This window comes from Apodemus sylvaticus, chromosome 14 (assembly GCF_947179515.1).
Source record: "Apodemus sylvaticus chromosome 14, mApoSyl1.1, whole genome shotgun sequence".
NCBI lineage: Eukaryota > Metazoa > Chordata > Mammalia > Rodentia > Muridae > Apodemus > Apodemus sylvaticus.
Genome location: NC_067485.1, coordinates 78052346 through 78066022, shown reverse-complemented (window position 1 = coordinate 78066022; position 13677 = coordinate 78052346). Strand labels below are relative to the sequence as shown.

The following is a 13677-nucleotide window of genomic DNA, read 5'->3' as shown; positions in this document are numbered from 1 at the left end:
ATTTCTAATGTCCGTTCAGCTTCTATAATCACACCACATGCACGCTGTCCACTTCTGAAAATCAGCTTAAACATAAAAAATAAAAATACACAGCCGAAGGGCTTCGGATGAAAAGCTTCAATTTCTCTTTTTACCGTTTTGACCAAAGGGAGTGGGGGGATCACCCCCAGAACAACTCAACAAAGCTCCTCTTTAAATCGCCATACAGCAGTGAGCCAACAGGTATGAGGTTTTGGCAGTTAAAATTAACTGGCAGACAGCTTCGCCGGGCCACAATTGAACATTCTCAATGAGGAGCGAATTTTGAAGCCAAGGATCTTATCAAGAGCGAGAAAGGGGAGGAGGACGTTAGCGGGGTCTCTCTCCCGTGGACATGAACTAGTTGGTGGCACCACCTTGTGCAGACATCCCTGGGGACCAGGCACAGGGACAATGAAGTTTCCTTGTAGTTTTAGTTCCACTGGAACAAAACCTTAAGCTCGTCTCTGCCCCATCCCCCTACCTCCCCTAATTGTCTCCTTTTTTTTTAATCAACTTGCTATTCATTTCCCAAACAAAAGGCAATTCAAGAATTGGAAGCACTTCAAGGGAAAGTTTCTGAATGACCTCATTTTATATGCAGCTTTCCAAGGCAAAGCAGTGTACTGTGCTGTTTCAGTCCTGCTTTCCCTCTTCAGCATCCCACACTGTTTTGTCCAGTGGCCATTGTTTGAGCACTGAATTATCACCAGTGTTGAAAACCACCCTCGATAAAACAGGGTACTAATAACGCATCTCACAGGAGAGTGTGTGCCCTTGCTCGAAATGGATGAATCCTCTTCCTTCCGCCCCACTCGGGGAACCAGAATACATCCCCTGACTGTGGATCTTTCAACTTGTTGTTGTTGTTGTTGTTTTGCAAAATGGATGCTTGCATTTGAAACTGAGACCTGACAGACCATGGTTAATGTTCTAATAAAAGAAGTTATGTTTTCTGCTGAAGACAAATTTCTGTATTTTATTAATCCTATTCCTAGCTTCCCACATAATTGTACCTTTAAAAGCACTGGTTATCAGCAGTTAACAAAGATGTGTTAGCGTTGTTCACTGGACTCCAAAAGTTCCGTTTTTAAAAGCATTTCTCTACTTTCCTTGTTACTGGCTACTCAACACGAAACAAAGGCCAAAATATCTTTTCCCTATCACACTTTTGGATTCAAATTTCATTAACATAGTTGTTTCAGTTTAAAACAAACAAACAAAAGCAAGTGTGCTCAGAGCCATTTGGAGCAAGAAATGTAGGCCCTACTATGGGATTTTCCATCATTTCCAAGCAATAAACTTGAAATCTATGTGAATTTTAAGTACCTGAGAGAGTATCGGACTTTGGGGGTATGTGTTTATTATACTTGGCTCATTCCAGTTTTGCCAGCAACCTCCAAAAATAAACAACGGCTTATGAAAAGGTTTTAAACAACCTCAAGCAAGTCCTCAAGCAATACATTATAGATATAGCTTTAGTGCCTAAGGGTTATCATTTAAGAATAAACTTATCGCTAATCACAAATTTAAAACTATCACACCTGTTCTGCCCATATCGAGTGCATCTTTAACACATTCCTGCAACTACATAGGTAAAATTTAAAACCCAGGAAGATAAAGTAGTTACTTAAACATCCACTTTACATTTTTAAGGGGCTATTAAATAGTCTATCTTCCTAGAGAACAGCTTCTACTGACATTGTGCAATCGTATGTTGATAGGTTGGAGTCTTTTGGGTTTTTTTTTTTTTTTCCAATTTGTTTTTAACAGAGCCAAAATACAGCATGGTGAATTTGTCTTCCTTCTGAAGGGGCTCTTCAACAGAAGCTGCTGCTCTGTGTACCTACCTTCGAACTGGGAAATGAGATGCCCCTCCAGGACTGTTGGGCGTTTCCATTCCAAGGGCAGAGACCGTTAATATTCTGGGTCTTTCAGACCCAGACCCCAGCCATCGCCTCGGTTCCCCGACTAACCTGACCTTTCCTTTTTCTCCTTTCTCCATTACCCGACTCCTGCAAGCCTTCAATTTTTCTTGCTCAGCCTTCTCTTCCTTTCTTTCTCTGCCCCACCCCACCACTTTTTCTTTCTCTCTTTCAAATGGGAGCCAGACAAAGTCTCACCCTTCTCTACAGCTGTGTTTGAGGAGGCGTGGGTGGCTACCAAAGTGAAGAGTGGAGTTGGCCGAGGGTTACTTATTTCTACCAGAAATCAAATGTCACTTGCCTTGACCAAGGCTGGTTTCTGAAGTAGCAACAGCTGTCTCTATAGGGAGAGGCAGGATTTCTTTCCAGACGTTGCCAGGAGGAAGGAGGGGGAGGATGGGAGATTGTGTACCACAAAGCAAGAAGATAGGATGTGAACATTTTGAAGAAGTCTGGGGAAAGGGTGGGGAGGAGAAAGAAGGCTTCCCTGTCTAGCATGGAGATTCGTACATGGAAGACATTGGAAGGGACAAGGGGCAGCCTTTGAAGGAATGTTCCAGAACCCTTTTGGAAGTTGCCGAGATTTGTCAAATGATACTAGTGCCCTTATTTGGTGCCAGACTGGCGCCAGGAACAAAATGTATACTTATCAGAGTGACGTTTCTAATTCCCTTGCAATCCACTCGTCAACACCCCAGCCCATCAAATGTTTCCCCTAATCCACAGAAAGTTATCTGACTCTCTCCCAAGTTGTCAGATTTTAAAAGGGAGAAATTGCTGCTTGACAAAATACAACAGCTGAGTAGCAACAGCTGGGAGGGCCCAGTTGCGGGCATAACATGAGGTCCCCGAGAGAGCAGGAACAGGTGGGCAGGGAGTAGAAAGAAATCGACAAATGGATGTGGTAAGCTTTTGGTCTGGGGTTGACTGAGGCAGATCTTAGCCGGAATCAGAATCTCCAATGAAAAAGACAATCCGCTTCATCGGTCTAAAGCTATTTTCTGTTTTTGTTTGTTTGTTTGTTTTTCATGAGCAAATACAACTGGAAGAAGAGTAAGGATTAAAAGACTAAAAGCGTGGGTTTCTGTAAAATAAAGCACTTATGTCCAGAGATAACTGATGCCCATGGAAGAGCTTTGGGGCTCTTAAGATCAGGAAACATCTAGATGACTTCGAGTTTACAGGTCAGACCCTTTTGGACAAATGATACTTTCAAACTGAGTAAAAAGATCATGAAATTTAAGAACCAAACCTGTTGGATTCTGAATTCCATTTTGTCAAAGTATTGATTGACACCCGGACAAGTCGTTTAACATTCTGATCAGTCAACTAGACCTTTGTCTTACCTGTGGTCGCTACCTCTTAGTAGAGACAAATAGCTCACAATTCAAAGCTTGCCATGATCCTCAGATAAGACGAATAATGTGCTAGCCTAATTATTACTATAGCAATTATATAACTGAGCTATTAAAGTGGCAAGTAGGTTGAAAATATATCAAGGTATTGAGATCAGGAAAAATTCCCCCTGTAATAATAGCTCAAATCTGAAACTACTTTTATTCTGTAAGAGAGGTTTTTGAATGCCAAATGCCTATTTAAATTTGCTTTTGATGCTAATTCCTAATACATCTATTAGAGGAAACTTCCTTTCTTCCTCAAAGATCTTCATGGAAATTTTGCCATTTTCTGGGCGTCCATCTAAGTATCCAGGGTGAATATAAGGTGTTATAGCATCTCTTTATCTCTTTTGTTGAGTGTAGAGCTGTTACCTAGTCCCTAAGTCTCTCAATTCTCTCTTAAGAGAACAGTCGTGTTTGCCCTGCTCTATAGGAATATGGCAAGGAAGGAGGAGAGATGAGACCTTGGGAACTAAGGATGGCAAGTGGCTAAGCTTGGTTTTAGTAACAAAGACTAACATCTTCTTTACCCCCTGCCTTATCTCCACCTTGCACGTCCTTCAGGGCAAGGTCAGTGTCCATCGATGTACAATGCACTACTGATCCTTCTCCAGATATAGTTTTCTTTTCTCCCCAAGAATCTTAGAGCTATTTGACAGCCAACAAATGTTTTTTAATGAAGACGCTTGATTGTGGTTTGATTGGTTATAACTGCTTTTTAAAAATTAAGATTGTTAAATCCATGGAACTTTGAAATTCTCTATTGTTCTTTCCAACATCAGTTTCTGTTGTGTATCTGAAAATCTAAAAGAAATGAGGCATGGGATACTTTTGTCTTCGACTTCTCGAATGCCAAGTGTGGTTGGTATACTCCTATAAATTCCAGTGCATGGAGAGCTGAGGCAGGAGGATGTGGAGTTTGTGACCAGCGTGGGTTGTATGTGGAGATCCTGTCTAACACGAAAACAAAGACCTTATGAACTCTAAGGTAAGTAAGTGAGAATGCAGAAGCTGTGATGTTTCAAGTAATTTCCTCCTTTATTCCCTTAATCCTTCCTCCGTTATTGCCAGTCTTTATTTCTTCTGGCCTACACCCTTCCAAAAATTGACACTGGAAAATAAGTAAAGTTAAAACAAAACAAAACCAACAAAACCAAAACCAAAACAAACAAAACAAAACCCTGTGATTCCGGTAGAATAGAGCAGCTAAAACCATTAGTGATGACCAGTGTCTTGATGAGCCCTTGAGTGGGCGGTCCAACTGGTGAATGGACCAATGGTAAAAGAAAGATGCACCTGCCAATCAAAGGGTTTGATGGGAATGCTGACACATAGGTTTTTAGATGCCAAATACCTGGCTCGGTGGTTAAGATCAGGCACTACTCCTGCGGAGAACCAGAGTGTGGTTCCCAGCACCCTATGTGTGTGGCTTGCAACCGTCCACCTCCAGCTCCCAGGTATCCGACCCATGATCACACTACACATCCCCAGCACTCTCTCACATGAACATACCTAGACCTAGATACTCCATAGACATAATTTAAAACAATACAAACAATTACTTGTTAAAACAGCAAATGTCACTAGGCCTGGTGTCATAGCCCTGTGATTCCAGCTACTCCAGAGATTGAGTCGAGAGGGTCAGGCCTGGGCAAGAGAGTGAGTTCAAGGCCATCCTTGGGAACTTAGTGAGATTCTGTCTCAAAGGGTTGTGGTGGAGTGTACAGATTGTTAGATGTGTTCAAAATGCTAGATTCAATTCACAGCAACAGAAAAAAAAGTGAGAGGCAAATATTAAACTGTTATATTTGCCACTGCCCATGGAATGAATTTAGCTGAGCCCTAAGTTATAGAGCTTGTCTCTATGCTCTCTATGACTATAGGTATGTGACTTTATTATTTTCAGTTCCAGCTTTTCCATCTTTAAAATGGGAACAACAATCATGACTACTTTGATATTTATTAGAATCACATTAGATTATATGAATATAAGCACTTAAAGGAATGCCAACCAAAGAGTGACTATGATGCAGTCTTAACTGTATGCTTTCTATAGTAACATCTCATACCCTAATCTTTGTCAGAATCCAAAAATAGCAGTTGAGGAAAAGACAACCTTAATCTTCTAGAATTAGAGTTTCAGTGATATGTCTAAAGCCCGAAGCTTAACCCAGAGAGAAGAGATAGGATACTGTCTGTAAAGAAAGCGTAATATTCCGGGGGCCTAAAATGGTATTCAACGGATGAGGAATGATAATCAGCGCAGGACCTGTGGCTCTTATTAGGACCAAGACGGATGGCTTCCCAGGAAGGTGAAAAATGCAGTTAGGTTTATAAACAGAGACCACTCACTTCCCTGACAGAAGCCAGTGTCACTTGTACCCAGAATGCTCACCGATACAACTGTGAGCTTTCTCAAGATGCAGATAAAAAAAAAAAAAAGCCATGAGTCTCGATAGCATCCCGGTAGTTTACAGCATCCTTTGTGCTACCACAACAAACTTTGTGGGATGGCATAATTTTCCAGGTAAGCTCTGATTCTTTGGTGCGTGTTGCTCCTTGGAGGCGTGCTGACAGTTAAGCTTTATAAGCTCCAGTGACTCATCCTGACCCTGTGTGGCCAGTGACGAGCAGACCAACCTTTCCTGGGCTGGAGCAGTGGAAGCTCAAGCTGCCCTCATGATGCATGTCACTCTGGTCCACCCTCTCTCCACAGATGTCATTTCCTGTTGACGTAATTTTGGCATTCAAGGAAATGTGTTGGGTGGGTCACAAGAAGAAAACCGTGGGAAAGATGAGCATACCCATACGTGATACTTGATCATTTGTAATTATGAATTTCTAGGATGTGTGAAGGTGTACTGGGGATCAAAGTAGGCCTTGTATCACATCAGAGTCCCCCCAGCGGCAACTCATAGTTGAGTGGAACCCAACACCCACCACACACCACACACCACACACACACACACACACACACACCCCACACACATGAACACACATGCATTCACACACACATGCACATACACAAACACACATACGAACACACACATACATGCACACACACACACACACATACACACACACACATACACACACACACACAGAGTTCCTTTGTTGCTTGTGCAGTGTATCGAAAAGCCACCCCAACTCCTCGACTCTTTCTGCTCTGAGCTGGCTACAACCTAACCCTTCTCATCCTTTAATCCTCATACCACCTTTTTTTTTTTCCCTAACAGCCTCTTTCCTGAGCAAAATGCCACAAAATTATAATTGATTTCATACCACCACAGCCCCTTCTTCTCTACAGACTAAAAGAAGTCACCATCGTATCTCAGAAAACTAGCAAGGCCGATAATTAAAGAGGCAAGCCATGTTTTTCAGGAAATGAGAAAGAAGTGTCTCTGCCTGGCCACCAAGTCCCTCGGGAATTATCAAAATAAAGAAATTCGGTGAAGGCTGGAAGATGTGATTCAAGAGGACATGGCTGTCACTAACCGGACTTGAACTTGGTACAGTGCTAAGAAGGGTAGAGATGGCTAGGCAAACCCATTCTGTTCCTGCTTTCACTCAGGCCTCTACACAACAATGAGGTTGGCACACCTAATTTCATCACTAGCACAATGATAGAAATCAAGTTGTGTTTTCTTTATGAAAGCCGGTGTGATCGTCCTGTCGATCCCTTTCCTCCTGTCAACCTGGGGGCTCCCAGAGCTGCGAGCAATGAACTTTCCATCAGCCACATTTTCACCTAATTAACCCCCCTGATTACAATAATTAGTATTGATTCACTCTTTGAATGACTTCCCGGGTACTCAAGCACAATTCACAGTTGCTATAAAGTTCTAGATATGAATATCAGTCAACCGCTCTTTGTCGTCTTTCCAGCCCCCTAAGGATATCTCGCAATTTTATCCAGTCACATTAAAAAAGGAAAAAGAGCCAATAAAGACATGTTTATCAGGTTCCATCCTTGCAAAGAAAAAGAATTTTTAATTCGTGGGAGGTTATAGATCTTGGCCTGTGGTCTGCTGAATGCATTTATGTAAATCTTCCCGTGGCCCCTGAATGAAGGGGCTTGGGTGCAGTCGTTACTCTCGAGTGAGAGAGACCATGTTGACAGTTTGAATCTTTGCCTAGTCCTTCCTTTCGGATCTCAGGTTAGAATTAAATCTTGTTTCTCTGCTTGTGTAGGTCAGTGTCCAGGAAAATCGTTGCACACGGCGTGAATAGTGTGGTGTGGACTGCATTATCCTGTTACTTTTGTAGAAATAAAAGCAGGCAAGTTTGCCAACTCCCAGCAAATATACTTTTTCTATGAGCATAGAGGAAAACACATTGTTCTGTGTATTGGATGCTGGAATTGTATGGTGGATGGTGGTAGGAGAGAGGTATGGGACCCCAAAATCTGGAAACGGGGTGATACGTGAGAACATCAGAGGGGAGGGGGGACAAATGAAGTTCCCCCTGTGTCCAGCCTAACAATGAGCAGCCAGAAATTTGAGTGAATATATCACAGTTAAATAATTACCAATTTAAGAAAAAAAAATCAACACGGTGGTCTCTGAGTGACTTCTTTATTTAAATGAACTCCTGACAAGCATCTAGCATGCATGGAAGACTGCTTTTCTCTTAGACCACACACACACACACACACACACACACACACACACACACACACACACAGACACACTGATTTGCAACCTGTGTTTTGGAATGAATTTTTTTTCCGTGAAAGCAGAACTGGGGTGTGCTGGTAACAGTTGGTTAGCCTTGGATACGAAATGAAGCCTTGCCCATTACCTTTTATGAGCTCATCCTGAAAGCAATTATTGGTATACCCGAAGCAAGGAGCAGCTCTGATCCCATTGGAATGGAGAGAACATAACAAGCATGCCTTTAAAGCCCACTCTATTCACAATGGATAACTTAAAGAATATTATTACACCACACACAGACGCTTTGGGTGTACCTAAGCTCTGGAAATATTACCGGTAGGAAATCTCAACTTGCAAAAGCAATTCTGGTAGCCGATAACATTTAGGTAAATAATTCTACATTAAGTATTTAATAGTATTTCAACTTAAGTTGAAAAAAATTAAAATTTGTCTCTGAATCTAAGTAATAATTAGTACTTCATCCTTGTGTTTTTATAAATAATATACGTATCTCCTTCCTTATTGATGAGAAACATCTCCAATTTGAACCAAACTCCACCAGGAAATATTTGAATGCAATTTTATCTTTTATTTTATTCATTGAAACAATTCCCCTTTTGTTTCTCATATTGGACTCTTGATTTTAGTCTATGAACTTACTAACACATATCTCATAATATTGATCTGCACAAACAGTTCATTAAGCAAAAACACTGAAACATTATAAATATATATTCTTTATGGACATCAACCTTAAAAGAGGATTTTCATGTAAATCAATTACTTATTATTTTAATTTCAATTCTTTTACATCTAGCGTGGGATAAAAATGGTTTCAACATTTGAGAAGTTTAAACCAGATTTTTCCATATTCTCTCCTACAGTATTTTCACCTTAGAAACCAATGTTTACCTTCTAAAATGAAGGGCATCTCAATACTTGCCTTGCATAGAAATGCAGTTTGTAAGAATATAAACATCAAGTCAACGATCAATATATCCCATCGAAACCTTTCACTTAACAAAGTAACAGAACAATAGTTGGTGATAAAAATTGTAAAGGCAAAAGTTCTTATTGTTGGATTTCTAAACTGCTTCTCTGTGGATGCCAAAGGGGAAGCTAAAAACTAGGAACGCTGATTACTTAAGCATTAGCATCTCCCTTATAAGTTCTCTTTTATGCTACATCCCCGGGTCCACAAATAGGGCACATTTAAAAAGCCTCGGCGGGACTCACAGTAGAAGCAGGTCTGATCAACAAGGCATTTGCCACAATGATAATAGTATTACAAGCATCCTCAATCAATAAGTTTTCTTTCTGTAGTTAACAGAGAGGCGAGCCATAAATCTCTAACTTAATCCAGCCAACGTAACTGCAAAATGCAAAGAGCTCCGAGAACGGCAGATAATACATTTTTAAAAGCATAAAACCACAAATAAGCAGACCCAGAGCTCTTCCCTCTGATCGTCCACACAAACAAGATTATAGGAGATAAAAGGGGTGTGGGGAAAAACAAAACAAAACGGAAAAACCAGCCCCAGACATGCATTAAGCTAGTTTGACAGCTCCATTGTTCGACCGGTCCCATTGTCAGACCCAAAGATGTATTCAGTGCTACAATGTCTGCTAGCAAATAAACAAAAGACTGCATTTTTAAAAGCAGGATGCCAATTCTATCATAATTCTCTCTCCGCTTCCCAAAAGGTCAGCTGTGCCTCCTTCTTGGTCTACGATAGAACCCCAACACCCATGCAGGAAGCAGGTATCTGCTTTCCTGCACAAGAGGACCCAGGACGCCATGCATGAACAGAGGTCTCCAAACAGGTACACATTTTGGCAAGCAGGATAAAGTGATCCAAACCTGATAACACGAGAGGACTATTTAGGTGGCTAAGTCCAGATTACAGTGGTATTTGGAACGCAAGTCTAATATGGAGTCTCCTCAGCTCCTTTTTCGGTGATTATTCCATGCAGAGTGCATAATAATGAAAGAGGCTTAGACATTGCAAAGGAAAAGACGAACCAACAGCCAGATTCGGAACCCTTAAAACATCCACTGGCTGCTCATAGGTAGCGGGGAGCAAATGCATGGTCTGCTTTCAAACGACAACTAGTACACATGCAACTCCCTCACACAACAGTCCTTCTTTCTCTCCCTGGCTCCCTCTCTCCCTCCCAATCTCTTGGTCTCAATTTCATTTCCCTCTCTCTGTTTAGATTCTTTTTCTCTCTCTCTCTTTCTCTTCTACAATAAGGAAGCTGCTTGATTCAGGGCAAGATTAGTGTCTCTACCAGCTCTCAGAACTAGAAAAGCCTACATTAAAAACAAAGGACCCAACAACATACCTTAAGAGCAGCTCCTCATTTCTCATAGTAACAGCGGATTTGGGACAGCGCATGCTTTCTACACTGATAGTCTCAACAAAAGCCAGTTCAGAAGTGCGCTCAAACATCAATGCCACAGTCGCTATTCACTAATGCGCCCCCTCTCTCTCCTCTCTCTCTCTCTCTCTCTCTCTCTCTCTCTCTCTCTCTCTCTCTCTCTCTCTCAAGCCACTCTTCTCCTCTCAAATGCTGAATAGTACAGCAGAAAAGGGCTCCTGCAGACTCACTGGGAAGAAATAATCCTCTCCGACAAGTTATGTTATCTAGGCATGTTTTTGCACTGGTGTGCTGTGTCTTCTAGAGAGAGCTTGTTCAAATGCACTCAAGCCTGGAGTGGGTTCTCCTAATTACCATCTTAAAAACTGGAAAGATTTTAAGCAACTCAATGACATATGATTTCATATATATATATATATATATATATATATTAGCAAAACCCATCTCACAGCACGGTTCACTATCAACTATCAGCAAAGCATCCCAGAGGACTCAGATTTGAACAGGTCAGTGTGCTCAAAAAGGATTTTTGCCTCTCTTTTCTGGGACACTGCATTCACAGTTGGATTCATCTGTTCCTCTCCTCTTGCCCTTAGAAAGAGTGACAAGGTCAAGACCCTTAGCCCCACCCTGGACCATAGATGCAGAGAACAGAGGCTAAGAGACTCGGAAGTGTTTTAACTCTGTGTACGCCAGAGTTCTTATAAACTAAGATCTTCATTCACCAGAATCCGGGCATCAAAGCACAGGCAACACAAAGATTGTTTGGTCACACTGAATACCTAATTGACATATACTGCAGCTTCAGTCCTGAAAGGCTAGTGAGTGACTTCTTTTTCCAAAGAAGGAAATTTGCTACTCTGCTTCCCTATATTCTTGGGACTTTGATCATAAAGTGAACCAGAGAAATACACATTTCCCTTTCTGTTTATTGGAATAGGAATAATTCCATGCATAATTAGGAAGTCAAACAGTAAATTAAGCACACACACACACACACACACACACACACACACAGAGAGACAGAGAGAAGACAAAATACTACGGACTGAACACGTAGTCATTCAAAAGGACAAGTTCAGACACCACCCCATGGGATGCATACTGACCTCGGAAGTGGAGAACACCCTCAGTTTCTATGGAATAACCTAGAACATTTCAAAACAGACCTGGGTCAACAAATACTGGTGTGAATCCTGAATGTTCACCCCATCCTACATCAGGACAAAGTATATCTTTCCTAGTAGAATTCTAACTTGAAATATAACCGAGAATAAGAATGAAGAAAATGACGGTGGGCTTTGTTCTCCCCGATATTTGAGGACCTTAAATAATATACCCAATATTTTGCAAGACCCTGACTTTTGAACTTGGTCTTATCCACAGTAGGGACGCGGAGATCTGGGGAGAGTACAGAGGTGAGAGTTCCTCCGTCTCTGCTACACAATAATCCTGATTGGTGCCTCCATTAGACTGTGGAAACAAACCAAAGGATAGCCAACTGCCACGCCCATTTCTACACTTCACTAAGACATGGTGAACCGCTTGACAGAGATCAGGTCCCGGAACAAGACCCTCATCTTAAGGACAACTCCATCATCACACATCTTCACTTCTTTACACTATATGAAAATCACAGAGTGAGCATAGGAAGTGAGGTGACCCTGCCAGGGAATGCTCTCCTGTGAAGCCCAGCATGCTCCTTAAAAGTGGGAAAAGAATCACGTAAATGAACTTGGAACTGGAGAGACCTTGGGGGAAATAGAGTGTGACCCTCTCCCCGCTGTGGCCTGGGCCGAGGGTTGGAGCAGAAGGCTCTTGACCTCCCTGTAGCCCTCTTTGCCCTGTAGTTAAATGGAGCCACCAACCGCTAATTTATTTTAAAGCACGTGAAGAGTCTGTGAAACTGGGTGTGTTTGGCCAGTGCAAATATTAATAAAAAGTGGAATGGTCACATGGGCATCTGCCATGGGTTTGTCTGACGGGAAAGTAGAACTATAAGGCTCAGGCTGCTGCTGTGATATCCACATAGCTCTCCATACATTCTAGTGAATTATGGATCCATAGTAGTAGTGGCCAGAACTGAACTAAACAACTAAATCTTTTATATCTATCTACTTCCTTTTTAGTCTTGAGACCTAAATAATAAGGGCACTACTGATTTAAAGGCTTATTACTTATCCCAATTCTGCTACGATGACAGACTGAGGACCTTATGCCCTCCAGCTGCGTGGGCTGAATGTGGGATTATAGAATGAGTGAATAGGACTTGTATGCTACTTGTAATATTTGCATATGGTATAGGAAGTTTGTGACTCCATGTGCACACCGAATTAACCTCTGTTCATCCTTACACATCCAATAGATCATCTTTCTCTCCGTTTGAGTCCTCTTATTGAATATTGATCCAATGAATATTTGATAAGAAACAATTCCTTTTCAACCATTGAAATGAGGCGGGGGAAGGATGGTATTATTTTCAAGATATGTGCTTTTCTTCACAAATATGAAGAAAACGTTCCCGCTTCAGACATGAGCTGGCACAGATAACATAAATGTTCCTTTCATACTATTGTGCTCTAAATTTCACGGTTCATTTGTATTGAGCCATCCCACAGCATTGACACACTCTCACCTAAGAAGTTCAAGTGTCTTGCCTACAGAACTGCAGTAATGACCAAGCTTGGGAACTGCCCCCTGCACCCTTGACATGGAGCATGGCCGCCAGACACACAGACAGGGCGTGGCCTTTAGGGAACAGTTAGCGAGATGTATCTGGTACTTTCTTCATGTGATAGTAGCAGCCTGAGAGGAAGGGCGACGGTAAGTTCATGAAAACTTGGTTAAAAGGTTACTCCTCTGATACCAGTTTTACATCAGTTCATTTCATAGTTTATTACAATTGAAGATTAAAGCCACACAGACTAAGTACTCTTGAGGGCAAATTATTATTTGGGTCATCAACAATAGTTAATTTTAATAGTCTTGATTATTAAATTAGGTTTGTAGGGGAAATTTGTTTGAAAGAATTATAGCAGCAATTAGCAGGGAACAACAACAAAAATATAAATTGTCTCAGTGCCCTCTATAGTCAAAGAGACATTTTTCACTTCATAAATTAAACCTTTAGCTAAGAATGCAAATTTGGCCTAGGACAAAGTAGGAAAGTGTTGTGATATGGGATCATTGGTGAAAGTGAGAATCAGAGCATCTTCTTGATCTTTCTTGATTTGAACTTCCTAAAAGGTTTTTTTTTTTGAAAGGTAAATTTATGTGAGTTTATTTCTGTCACAATTTCCA

At 41.4% G+C, this 13677-nt stretch overlaps 1 protein-coding gene across 8 annotated transcripts in view; it reads right to left on the bottom strand.

Moving 5' to 3' along the window:
• Celf2 (CUGBP Elav-like family member 2) overlaps nucleotides 1-13677 on the bottom strand; it is a 513597-nt gene that overhangs the window by 310729 nt on the left and 189191 nt on the right. The window lies entirely within an intron of this gene.